This window comes from Symphalangus syndactylus, chromosome 5 (assembly GCF_028878055.3).
Source record: "Symphalangus syndactylus isolate Jambi chromosome 5, NHGRI_mSymSyn1-v2.1_pri, whole genome shotgun sequence".
NCBI lineage: Eukaryota > Metazoa > Chordata > Mammalia > Primates > Hylobatidae > Symphalangus > Symphalangus syndactylus.
The window spans coordinates 114595375-114609719 of NC_072427.2; the positions used below are offsets into that span (position 1 = coordinate 114595375).

General features: G+C 39.7%; 1 long non-coding RNA gene across 1 annotated transcript in view; it reads left to right on the forward strand.

The window, feature by feature from the left end:
• Nucleotides 1-13813, forward strand: part of LOC129482842 (uncharacterized) — a 70789-nt gene extending 56976 nt beyond the window's left edge. Inside the window, exon 4 of the long non-coding RNA XR_008657829.2 lies at nucleotides 10625-13813. This is a non-coding gene — a long non-coding RNA (uncharacterized lncRNA). The remainder of the gene's footprint in view (nucleotides 1-10624) is intronic.
• Nucleotides 13814-14345: the final 532 nt, after the last annotated feature.

The following is a 14345-nucleotide window of genomic DNA, read 5'->3' on the forward strand; positions in this document are numbered from 1 at the left end:
AAAATGAGCTTGTTTTCATATGTTTGCTGGCTGCACAAATGTCTTCTTTTGAGAAGTGTCTGTTCATATCCTTCACCCACTTTTTGATGGTTTTTTTTCCTTGTAAATTTGTATAAGTTCTTTGTAGATTCTGGATATTAGCCCTTTTTCAGATGCATAGATTGCAAAAAATTTCTCTCATTCTGTAGGTTGCCTGTTCACTCTGATGATAGTTCCTTTTGCTGTGCAGAAGCTCTTTAGTTTAATTAGATCCCATTTGTCAATTTTGGCTTTTGTTGCCATTGCTTTTGGTGTTTTAGTTATGAAGGCTTTGCCCATGCCTTATTTTATCCCAAAGAGAGGTTTAACTGTGAGTCAGGAAGGCCAATGTGGGCATAAACTTTGGGAGGAACACACCTCAGAATTTATTCAAATTAATTAATCTCGGGGTGCTTCTTGTCCTGTGGGTAGGCTGGCCCATAATTCAACCTTAGGAAATGACATATCCATGGTAATTTGTGCATTTGTAGGTGTTGTGGTGGTGGAGGGTTATGTGGAATGTTTATGTTTGTAGCCATAGGTCACAATAATTGCCTCTGCATTCCATATTTGATCTATCAGCTTTGGAAGGCTGAGGTGTCAGTTTTATCAGCCTAGTACTAGAAATCCGATTCATACTGGCAAGGTCTATTATAAAACATAGATATCTATAATGAATGATGTATGTACCACAAAGATGAAGGCCAAGCCTTCTCATTGTTGTATCATAATTCTTCCCAAGGGGTCACAGTCATCTTCATGTCAGATTTAGTTCAAGCATGAAATTTGAAAGTTCCAGTTTATACAGAAAATTTTGTAATGATCATGTTGTAACAGTAAGAAACATTAATAAGTTTTATCATTCTATCCTTTTGAAAGGAATTAGATACAGCCATTAGATAAGTATTCTATTTCCTAAATAGTTTTGGGTAACACAAGTTCTTCTGATTCCAACTCTTACTTTTTCAGTGATCTATGTAGACAAAGAGTTGACTTTAGTTTACTGAGCTTTATTGTGCCATATTTATTTATGTAATGTCTAGTCTATAGGCTTGTTTTAATACCAACTAAAGAATGCCAGGTTTCTCTTGACCTTCTGCTCTTTCTGCATTTTTCCTTTGTTCCACTTCTTTTTTGTCTTCAGCAGGCATCATTATCTATTTGCTCTCTTTAATTCCGCTGGTCCCCTGCCTTTTCTTGAGAACTAAATGCTCAACCATTGTCTGGGAAGAAAAATTTTTCTCTCCCTATTTAAGTTCAGTGGTTGGGACCCCCAGATCAACCTGACGAAAGACAGACTAGCAAGAGAAAACAAAATCAGAAAGCTGATTCATATGCATGTAGGAGCACACAAAAGAAATGGCTCACTAAATGGCTAAAGGTAGAGGTTTATGTACCTCATTTAAAAAGAGAAGGAAGAGAAAAGACTTCTATGAGAAGAAAACATGAATTTCTTTAGGAAAGACAAATGGATTTTGGAGGAACATATGGGAAATACAGTTTATGATAATGTGTATGCAAGTGTGTAATGGTAGTTCATTTTCACACTGCTATAAAGAAATGTCCTAGACTAGGTAATTTATACAGGAAACAATTTTAATTGACTCACAGTTCCACATGTCTGGGGAGGCCTTAGAAAACTTAAAATCATGGTGGGAGGCAAAGGGGAAGCAAGAACCTTCTTCAATTCTTCACATGGTGGCAGGAGAGAGAATGAAGAAGGAACTTCAAACACTTATGAAATCATCAGATCTTGTGAGAACTCACTCATTATTATGAGAATAGCATATCTCATGCCCCCATGATCCAGTCACCCATGATCGAATCACCTCCCTTCCTTGTTTAAAAGAGGAGCAGAGCATAAAAGATTGAAACATTTGCAGTCTGATGATATGACAAAAAAGAAAAACTCATTTTCTGGGGAGAAAATCAAGCCAGCTACAGAAATTTGCATAAATAACAAAGGGCCAAATGTGAATTGCCAAGGCAATGGGGAAAATGTCTCTTGGGCATGTCAGAAGATTTCATGGCAGCCCCTCCCATCACAGGCCCAGAGGCCTAGGAAGAATAAATGGTTTCCTGGGCAAGGCCCAGGGCGTTGCTTCTTTGTGCAGTCTTAGAACTTGGTGCTCTGTGTCCTAGCCCTGGCTAAAAGGGACCAACATAGAGCTCAGGTCATTGCTTCAGAGGGTGCAAGCCCCAAGCCTTGGTGGCTTCCATACAGAGTTGGGCCTGGGGGTGCACAGAAGTCAACTCTGCATGGAAGCCACCATTTGGAGGTTTGGGAACCCCCACCTGTATTTTTCAGAGGATGCATGGAAACGTCTGGATGTCCAGGCAGAGGTAGGTGTGCTGCAGGGGTGGAGCCCTTGTGGAGAACATCTGCTAGGGCAGTGCAGAAGGGAAATGTGGGATGGCAGCTCCCACACAGAGTCCCCATGGGGGCACTGCCTAGTGGAACTGTGAGAAATGAGCCACCATCCTCCAGACCCCAGAATGGTAGATCCACTGACAGCTTGCATCATGCACCTGGAGAAGCTGCAGACACTCAGTGTCAGCCTGTACTAGCAGCTGGGAGGGGGGCTGTAACCTGTAAAGCCACAGGGACAGAGTTGCCCAAGATCATGGGAGCCCACCTCTTGCATCAGCATGACTTGGATGTGAGACATGGAGTCAAAGGAGATCATTTGAGAGCTTTAAGCTTTAATTACTGTGCTGCTGTATTTTGGAGTTGCATGGGGCCTGTAGCCCTTTCATTTTGGCCAATTTCTCCCATTTGGAATGGGTATATTTACCCAATGCCTTTACTCCCATTGTATCTAGGAAGCAACTAACTTGCTTTGATTTTACAGTCTCATAGGTGGAAGAGACTTGCCTTTTCTCAGATGAGACTTTTAACTTGGACTTTTGGGTTAATGCTGGAATGAATTAAGACTTTGGGGTACTGTTGGGAAGGCATAATTTGTTTTGAAATGTGAAAGAAACATGAGATTTGGGAAGGGTCAGGAGCGGAATGATATGGTTAGGCTTTGGGTCCCCACTCAAATCTCATCTTGAATTATAATTCCCAAAATCTCTAAGTGTCAAGGGAGAGACCAGGTGTAGGTAATTGAATCATGAGTGTGGTTTCTTTCATGCTGTTCTTGTGATACCGAGTGAGTTCTCTCCTTATCTGATGGTTTTATAAGGGACTTTTCCTCCTTTGCTCAGCACTTCTTCCTGCTGCCTTATGAAGAAGGTGCCTTCCTCCCCCTTTGCCTTCCACCATGATTGTAAGTTTCCTGAGGCCTCACCAGCCATGATAAACTGTGATTCAATTAAACCTCTTTCCTTTACAAATTACCCAATCTTGGGTATTTCCTTATAGTAATGTGAGACCAAACTAACACATAGACCCTTGGTCTTGGACTTCACAGCCTCCCGAAATGGGAGGAAATAAATTTTTGCTCTTACTCAGTCTCAGATATTCTATTATAGCAGCACAAAACAAAGACATTCTATTACAAGGAGAACAGATTATTATTAAATTTATGCAAATAACTATATTTACAGAAAAATAAAAATACTCAAAAGTATCCTGCAAGTTCTGACAGGATTAGGTAGAGAGAAAAAGATAAATGCTTTATTTTTGTTGACAAAGTTTAATCTACTAAATTGAAAAAATAAATTTAAATTCAGGAGGTACATGTGAAGGTTTGTTACATAGATATATTGTGTAGTGGTGGGGTTTGGGCTTCTAGTGTACCCAGAACCTGAATAATGAATATTGTACCCAATAGGTAATTTTCCATTTCTCACGCCTTCTCCCAACATCCTCACTTTTGGAGTTCCTAGTGTCTATTATTTCCTTCTGTGCATTCATGTGTACCCATTGTTTAGTTCCCACTGATACGTGAGAATGTACAATATTTGATTTTCTGTTTCTGAGTTATTTCACTTAGGATAATGGCCTACATCTCCATCCATGTTGCTGCAAAAGACATGATTTCAATCTTTTATATGGCTGCATACTCTTTCATAGTGTATATATAACATATTTTCTTTATTCAATCATCCACTTAGGATAGACACTTAGGTTGATTCTGTGACTTTGCTATTGTGAATATAATCTACTAAATTGTTTTGATTTCTAGATAGCTGGAGAGAAAAGGAAAGGGATTCCTTATATCCAGAAAATAGAATACTAAACAGCTAGCAATATTTTGAGCAAGAGTCATAAGCAAAATCATAATCATTTTTCATCAGTTCATTCAATTTCATGTAATTCTTGTTTTGCTTGATCTTGGGTTAGTGGTTTTATGACCTATCAGCATCTCCATAAGTTTTAATTTTTTTTTTTACTTAGGTCAGTGGTATAATCTTAAAGTTATTTAAGTGATGTCATCAGAAGCCTGTACCCCACAGTATCTGTCACAGTCCTTTCTAAGGTTCTCTGAGGCAGTCTCTTTTGTTAAAGACACAACACTTTATGGCTTATACCTGATTTTTTTTTAAATTGTTTCTTTACATCTAAGGAAGAAGATTTCTAACTAAGGTAGAAATCAAAAGATTTCTATGTTCTAGGGCTTCTGGATTTAGAGCTATGTGCCAATTGTTGGAAACAGGCTTTGGGATGAGTCCCTCCTTATGAATACATAGTTCCATGTTAGTCCTAGCAGACTTCAGAGGGAAGGCTTCTAAAATAACTCCCATCAGGCCCTGTATTAGTCCTTTTTTTATGCTGCTGATAAAGACATACCCAAGACTGGGAAGAAAAAGAGGATTAAATGGACTTACAGTTCCACATGGTTGGGGAGGCCTCAGAATCATGGCGGGAGGTGAAAGGTACTTCTTACATGGTGGTGGCAAGAGAAAATGAGGAAGAAGCAAAAGCAGAAACCCCTGATAAACCCATCAGATCTTGTGAGACTTATTCGCTATCACGAGAATGGCATGGGAAAAACTGGTCCCCATGATTCAATTACCTCCCTCTGGGTCCCTCCCAAAACATATGGGAATTCTGGGATATTCAATTCAAGTTGAGATTTGAGTGGGGACCAAACCATATCAGGCCCTGAATATCAGCCTCCAAATCAGCCAACTTCTGACTATTTACAGGAAGGCCTAGAAAAGGGTCTGGCCATTTGTTATATTGGTTAGGAGAATTTTTTTCAGGGGGCCATCTGGCTTGTGGCACAACTACAGAATAACTGTCAGTGGAAGGGTTTATGGTCTGTGTGGATTTCAATTTTTGTTGTAAATGTGATTTCTGCTGTTTAACTTTGCCAAGGGATCCTTTTAGGCTCGCCATGATTTCTTTTCTTCTTCTTTTAATTTGATTTTTCCATAAACAAACAGGTCATTTGTTTAGGTGGGGAGCTCTCTAAAAATCCTCTTAAATATAAAAGCTTTTTCAGATCAAAGGATCTGTCATCTGACCATTCATGATTTAGGATCTCCAAAGGTATACCTGTTCCAAAATGTGACTCAAAAGTATTAAGACTTTTTGTGGCTTAACAATGGACACAAGAGGCATTCCCAGAAAGGGTGCAGAAGATACAGCCCCTGTAATCTAAGGTCATTTCTCAAGCCACTTCTATAAACACTTCTTCTAAGTCTCTGTCTCTCTCTGATGAAGCTGCTGAAAATTAGCAATGGTGGATAGAATGCCAGCAACAAATGGAAGGCCCGGGCTACCTAGTTTTTTATCCAGCTAACTACAAATTCTTGGGATTCCAATCTGATGTTTGGCCATCTCTTAGCACAGACTTGGCAACCTATACTCCTGGCAGGCAGAAAACCAGAGAGAGAGAACTCTCTTACTAAATCCAAGCCAAGCTTTCAAGACACAAAACAAGACAAACGGCACAATGACTATCCTTGTGAGCAAAAGGATCTATAACAAGAGTAAGCAAACTAAAAGTCACAATACCCAAATAACTATTTCCCATAAGTGTTTTCTCCAGCTAATCTAAATATTGTAAAGAAAAGACAATGATATGGTAGTGCTGGGAAGGGAAGACCATGGTCCCTTTAAATGATGCTGAAGGGGAGAGGGAAGTGCGGTGTGGTCCCTGGCGAGGGCTCTACTCCCATGGACCTGGATGAGGACAGGCACTCCTGCTTTTGTGCCCAAATGTTGCATTTTGCGAGACCACCCTGGCCTGCCATTACCCCCATCCTGAGCCTATAAAAACCTGAGACCCTAGTGGGCAGACACACAGGCTGCCGTGTGTGGAGAGGAGCACATCAGCGGAAGAAGACACAAGCAGCTGCACAGGGCACGACGTTGAGGGGAGCACCTGGAGGAGGAGCACCTGGCGGAGGAGCAGGCTGGTGGAGGAGCACCTGGCTGGGGAGCACGCTGGCAGAGGAACACCTGGCGGGGGAGCACGCTGGTGGAGGAGCACCTGGTGGGGGAGCATGCTGGTGGAGGAGCACCTGGTGGGGGAGCACGCTGGTGGGGGAGCAGGCTGGGGGGGGAGCAGGCTGGCGGGGGAGCACCTGACGGGGGAGCACACTGGCAGGGGAGCACGCTGGCGGAGGAGCATCTGGCGGGGGAGCACCTAGCGGGGGAGCATGCTGGCAGAAGAGCACCTGGTGGAGGAGCACCTGGTGGGGGAGCACCTGGTGGAGGAGCAGGCTGGTGGAGGAGCACCTGGTGGGGGAGCACCTGGTGGAGGAGCAGGCTGGTGGAGGAGCACGTGGTGGGGGAGCAGCCTGGTGGAGGAGCACCTGGTGGGGGAGCACCTGGTGGGGGAGCAGGCTGGTGGAGGAGCACCTGGTGCGGGAGCAGCCTGGTAGAGGAGTACCTGGTGGGGGAGCAGCCTGGTGGAGGAGCACCTGGTGGAGGAGCAGGCTGGTGGAGGAGCACCTGGCGAAGGAGCATCTGGTGGAGGAGCACACCAACAGATGTCGGCAAGGCATGGGCCAACCAGATGAGGCGGAGTTTGGCCAGGGCAGTGGGAGGAGAGCCCAGGCTGCTGAGCGGCCCAACCCCAGCGGGAGACTATGTCCCTTCTGGCTGCCCCATCAGCTGAATGCTGCTTCCACTCAGTAAAACTTTACACTCATTCTCCGAGCCCACGTGTGGTCCAATTCTTCCACTACACCAAGGCAAGAACTCAGGAAACAGAAAGCCCTCTGTCCTTGTGACGAGGTAGAGGGTCTAATTGAGCTGGTTAACATAAGCCACCCGTAGACGGATAGACGGCCAACCTTTAAGCACCCTCTGACACACGCCCACTGGGGCTTCAGGAGCTGTAAACATCCACCCCTAGACACTGCCATGGAGTCAGAGCCCCACAGCCTGCCCGTCTGTAAGCTCCCCTAGAGGTTTGAGCAGTAGGGCAGGAAGAAGCAAGCCACAACCCCATCACACGTCCTGTGAGGGGGACAAGGGAATTTTTCCTGTTTCAACAAAGACAAGTTCTTACTGCACGCACTCAACTGGACACTGAGCAGAGATCAGCAAGGAAATTTACCTTTGCTGGCTTGGTCAAGAGATCCTGAGATCTCAGCTGCAGCCTTCAGAGTGACTGGGGAGTCCCAACCATGCCATCTTCATTGCCAAAGTGTTGCGGAGGGAAGACTATTCTTATACTCACTTTGGTTCCTGGCTTGGAGGCCGGCAGATTAAACTGACGAAAGACAGATTAGCAGGAGAAATAAAAACTAAAGTTTATATATGCATACGGGAGCACACAAAAGAAGTAGCCTCACTAAATAGCTAAACTTAGGGGCTTGTAGGCCTAATTTAAAAGAAAAAGTGAAGGGGAGAGAAAAGGCTTCGATGAGAAGAACATACATGTTTAGGAAAGACACACAGATTCTTAGAGGAACGAGTGGGAGAAATTGTGGTGTTATTTATGCAGGTGCAAGCGGTCTTTTTTTAACCTTTTCATAGCGTCAAACTCCTTCAGAGGGGTATTCGTGGTAGTTGAATTCTTTTGAAAGTTTCTACTTCTAGGTAGATAAGGAGAATTCAGAAAAAGACTTCACAGTTGTATATCCTGGATCTCTCCACCACAGTCCTATTACTGCTATTACCCATTTTCTCTTCCAGGTTTGCTATATACATAATACATTTGTATACATAATATAAGACATAACTCCTGAAAGTCTCATAACCAATGACAGTGATGCTTTATGTATTCAATATAGCATATATTATGTATATTTTAAGCCATGGGGTAGTTGAACTAATTAGGTGTTCTAGTTATATTTATTTCTTTTTAACGCATTACATGCCGTAGGGAATGTGTGAAAGAAATCAGAAACCATGGCTTGCATTTCAGTTTCTCATGAAGCTGTGCAATCTCGAGTCTGCTCTTTGAAAGTTGTTTTTGTATTTGTTGGTGAAATGAGAAGAATAACAATCTTCTTGCAGGGTTGATGAGATATAAGGAGATAAAAAAGATGAAAGAGATTGGCAGACTGCTTGGCACATAGTAGGCATCCAGTACATTTCAGTTGAATCTAAATCTACTTGAATCCAACTTCCCACGATGGCAACAAACTAACCTGCCTATATTTTCTCTGGTTTCCATTCGATCCTTGTCTTACTTGTAACATAGTTTAATCGTAGCAGGGATGCACTAATGTATGCTACTTTTTTTTTCACCAAACATTTCATATATCATTATTGTACATTAGCACCATTTTATCCCTTTTAAGGTCACTATGCCATGCTGTCACTAAAAATCAGTCAAGTGGAAACACACAGTCATTTACAAGCGCTAGATAGTAGTTTGGCAAGGTGGAAGCTTATACTTTTAGGTCATAAATTAATAGCTAAGTTAATCTTCCTTTTTTAATTAAGAAAAGTCAACCAAGCATAAATGTTGATTAAACAGATGATGGTACCAAAAGCAGCATACAGGTAATATATGTTACACAAATGACTCAGCCTGTATCTCTCCACGAAGAGCAAAGAAGAAATCAAGGTGATCATCTAAAATATATAGGCATAAAATTTAATAAACAATTTTTTACCTCAACCACATCTGTGAATTTTTTGCATGAATTATCTGTTTAATTCCTTCAACTATCTGCTTAGCTCTTGGAAGTTTTATCTAAACCCTGTTACTGTCAGTCATTAAAAATGATAGTTTTTCTCTTCACTATTTTATACATGTGAATATTGAGACAATAAATGTCAAAGTGACGACTAAGCTGCTTATAGGAGATACTGAGAATAAAGGCAAAATATGAAAACAAAATTTCAAACTGCTCATATTATTTTGGTTGGGAATTTTACTGTTGCTCTTGATCAGTATTTCTTAGTCTTGGACAAAACCTTAGGGAACCAGCATCCTAAATTATTTCTATAGGGTGTAAATTCATCTGCTCTTCCTCAAAATAAGTTATTTATTTTTAGAGAAAAATCAGTGTGTATTTGCAGCTTTATCAGGCTTAAAGGCGGGTTAAATTCAGTGACAAAGGTGTTGTTTCTCATTTATATTCTCTATCTATTTGAATTCATGTATCTGTGAACCTTGGGAAATCTTTGCTTTTTTTTCTCCCACCTTCCTTCTGGTCTTACAGTCAGAGAGGAAAGGGATATAATGTTTATTGTCGAAGTGCTAAACATAAATTGAATCATTTAATGGGCTCAGACCTAAAGAAAAAAAATAGACTTCCCAAAAGAAAGGAGTCATATTGTTTTTCTCCAAGAACAAAATGGCTTGTACTCTATTCACTGGGTATTCTACTCCATTTGGTAAGTGCTCTTTTCCTCTTGCTTTCAGTTTATGTTCAAACATCTACATGCATTTATCAGATTGCCTTTAGAGACTGCCTGTGAGGACAGGCATTTGCATTCACTTTGAACGACCATGGCATCTTGGTATAGCAAACATTCACACTGCTACGAAAAGCGGCAGTCTATACTTAAAGTATACAAGTGTCACTTGAAATCTAAGCTCCTAAATAAGAGGGAGGACATCTGGCCTTACTCCTTGTGCTCCTTATACTCCCACAGTCTGAAAACTTGCAGAAAGTTTCCTTAGCAAGTAACCAAACAACTAGGAAGTATAATAAAATGTACTCACTAACGGTGGATACTCACTAATGTACCCACCATTGATTAAAAAAAAAATAAACTTAGAGTACTGTAGTTTAGTTTAAAATTATCAATTGTGTAATGCAAAGTTGGAAGAGTTTCGCAAAGTATGAGTAAGGGTTAAGTGAAGAATATTTTCAGAGGACTTTTGCAGAGTTTCGAAAATTATACAGTGGTTTAAAGGATATATAATTCGGACTTATTCTTTACTTGAAAATGGAATGAACTTGGCTCCCCTCAAGCCAGCCCCAATCAGATCATATAAATGAAGGCTTTTACTGTAAATTCAGTTTTCCGTCAAGGATACTACTTTCCCAGATACTTATGTGACTTTCTTCTTTATTTTCCTTTCGAGTTCCCACTCAAATAACACCTAGATATAATAGAATCCTCGCCGTCCAGGAGCACAGTTTCATTTTCACCCTCCCTTGTTATTATTTTCTCCTTAGATCTTACTACCTATATGACATATTGTGTATTTATTTGTTTGTCTCTGGTCTTCCTCTAGAATGCAAATGTTATGAAAGCAGGAAATCTACTGATTTTGTTCATTCTTTTTTCCAGTGCCTACAATGGTTCCTGGTATGTAGAAAGTATACAATAAGTATTGGCGGAGTGAAGGAACAAATGGGATTTGCTTGATTCTGCTGCAAAAGACCAAGGAAAAGACATAAATGAATAAATAACTAGTAGAATGTTAACGCAATCAGAAAAAGGACCATTTCTTTTCATTTGGATGTCTCAAATCTGTTTGTTGTTGTTGTTGTTTTTCTGGCTGGGCTTGAAATATAGGCATGCAGCCAGGATGCTGCATGCTGACTAATGAGATAGAGATACCCATTTAGCCCAGCAATATTCATACATTCTATATGCATTCATTTTTCTCTAGTGACATTTTAATATATTTTGGTGAAGATATTCCCAAGATAATGAAGATATGTTGAGTGAGCATTAAAAAAGATGAGTCTTTTTTTCCATTATCAAAGACAAATACAGGTGTGTAATGTATGCAGAGAATTAGAAGTAGGGAAAAAAATGAGGGAATCCAAAATAATGAAAAGAAATTAAAGCTCTCCAATAATTGAAAGAAAGGCCAAACCGAAAACATAAATCTCCAGACTCTGCAAGGATTTATACTGATGTGGGGTGCGTGGACCAATGGCTTTCATGATGTGATTCATTTTGAAAAAAGTGTCATTTCCATTGCCCAGTAGAGTTCGTGGTTTAGTGAAACTTTCATCTTCAGTCTAATCACATGGGCCAAATTCTGGCCCTATATATTCTGATGTGAGGAATGAAATATTTCTAGTTTATCTGTGAGATTCCAAGCATAATATCCAGGAGGGTTAGTCAGATCACCGCTAAGGTAAGATTTTGTTATATTTGTGTTAGTCCTTATTCTAGGCACTGAAATTTCCTTGTAACATTACTTGAAAAAGCATAAGAACTATTTAATAAAAAAACACTTTGGCTCTGCCCAAGTGACCAAGAAAGGCATCAACTCACGTATAACACAGTCTTGATGGTCAGACCAAAAGGTACGTGATTGTCAGTTATTTTCAGCAGAGACTCATAGAACAACAAAGCAGAGAATAATCTGAACAGGGATTGGACTTTAAAGAACAAGTATCATTGATCAATTTAAAAAAATGGTCATGGGCTGGGCACGGTGGCTCACACCTATAATCCCAGCACTTTGGGAGGCCGAGGTGAGAGGATTGCTTGAGTCCAGGAGAGACCAGCCTGGGCAATATAGTGAGACCCTGTCTGTACAAAATTTTTTAAAATTAGCTGAGCATGGTGGCAGATGCCTATAGTTCCAGCTAATTGGGAGAATGAGGTAGGAGAATCACTTGAGCTTGGGTGGTGGAGGTTGCACTGAGCTGAGATCACTCCACTGCATGCCAGCCTGGGAGACAGAGCAAGACCTTGTCTCAAAAAAAAATCATGATTCAGTAAATTGAAATAGAACATGTCTTCTAATACTAGGTATATAGTAACAATCAGAGCAAGTAGTTTACAGTTTCTACTCAAGGGTATTGATGATTAAAATGAGTCCAGCTATTTTATTGGAGGATGTGGAATCTAGATAGCAAGTTAAGCAGTAGTAGCTAATGCAACAAATACACAGTGTAGGTCATTCTACATTTGTAGTCTGCTATATGTTGGGTTCTATGTATTATACAGTAAAATTTTACTTCAGTCTTTTTCCAAAATTCAGGGATTGAGCTGTTTAATTCAGTAACTAATGAGTTGATGTCCAATTCCCCTGAGTAAGTGAATATTCATAGAAGTAGAGGTGAAAAAATGGAGGCCACAGAATAGGTGTAAAGTAGATACACAGATCTGCATTGTGGCGGTTCTTGTTGAGCTGATGTTTAGATCAGCAGTGAGACTGCTTGGTACCATTCCAGAAGACAACAGCCACTTAACTGATCTTCTGTTGAAAAACTATCTACTTGATCATCTGGAGGAAGAGACTAAAAGCTGCGAAGCTGAGTCAGCAGGCCTTTCAAAACTCAGCAGGTGAAGTTGTCATACTCAAGAGGAATGTATTTTTTAAGTTTAACAAGATGGATATAAATCATAATATCACTCTCTTGAGAGATCATCTACATGTGTGTCTGCCTATAAGTCTCTCAATTATTGTTTTAGATTTAACCAGGCTTTGTTTGTTTGTTTATTCATAGGAAGTGATACATATACAAATTGACATAGGAAAATGCCACTTGTATAATGTTCTAGCCAGTATTTTCATCTGCTGTTGTCTGAATTCCCCCAAAGTGGTTAACTTCAAAATGCAAACTTAAAGCATGAAAAAAATAAACAGTAATCTGAAATAAAATACACATTTGAAAAGCTTATTCTTTTACCCTATCAGATGGTAAAATGTTTGCTCAGATATGTAGAATAAGTTTTCTAATATGATATTTAATCAGTGTACTATATTATTTTGGGTTAAATTAATATAATTATACTATTTATTTGGAATGAGATACACAGAATTCAGAATTCAGAATAGAAGATCAAATATAATTAAGTCCTAGTGAACTCCCTACATAATTTTCTCTAACAGTGGCACATGGAAAGAAAAACCAAAGCAATACAATGCTTGTTTTCCTGAAACACCATCTGTTATTTTGTTTGAATTAAGCTCAGTGCTCTAAAGGTTATGGATACTGTGCAGTAATTAGTACCATTATAGGGAATGTTTTTACTTCTATGTATTGGATTTCCCCAGTTTTACAATGATATAATTCCAAATTGGTCCTTCATCAGAGGTGTAACTAAATTTCTTTCTTATTCTAAAATATAGGCAACACATATTGTGTTATGAATTTGCTTGTTCTGGAATGCAAATAAAATAGAAGCTTGTTTTATATATTTTCTAGATAATTGCTGTTTTCTGTATACCACATATATAGAGACTTCGAAAAAAGTGGTTATCAAATTGTTATTAAATATCTATAAATTCTATTAATTTCTCTAGCTGAGAGAAATTTTTTCTTCTTAATTATAAGAGATTTAGATTCCCTTCCCCAAAGAGAGGTCAACAAATTTCAAGTATTTTTATATACTGTATAAATATAAATGAATCTTTGTAACATCATTTCCTTCCCTGTAGAGCAAAGCTAAAGTACTCTTTTGGAACAGTTGTGCAGAAATATTTAATTGCATGGCATGTGGTTATGGATATTTTATATAGAGGCTATATCTATCTCTTAACTTACAATTAAAATGACAAATTTAAGATTCATATGTCTCAAGTATTGTTCTTATAATATTGAAAACATTACACTTGAAATAATAAAAAAAAGAAACTAAATGGTGTTTATATTAGACCAAAGCAAGTCAGAATTAGGGCTTTTATCCTGACTATGAATTCCAAAAAAGTAGAGAGTATTTGCAAATTCATAAGACTCTGTAGGGTAGAGCAGTGATCTGGCCATGAACTTCATCAGAGTCAGTGCTATGTCATTGGGCTCTCTGGTCAGTGTCAGAGATTGCCACCTGGTCAATTCATCTGTTGGCAATAATGATAATAACAGTAAGTGTATACACAGTGTGTACTGAGTACTTTACGTAAATTAACTCATTTAATTGTGACAACAAACTCCTTATGGTGGTTACCATTATTATGTCCATTTCACAGGTGAGGAAATTGAAGAAAGATACTCAGTGGTCCTGAGGAACTCAGTGGCATATCCAAACGCAGGCAAGATAAGGCCTTAAGATGAGTCTGTGCTACTAGGTCCTACCGAGAAAAGGCAGTCAGCAGTTGAGA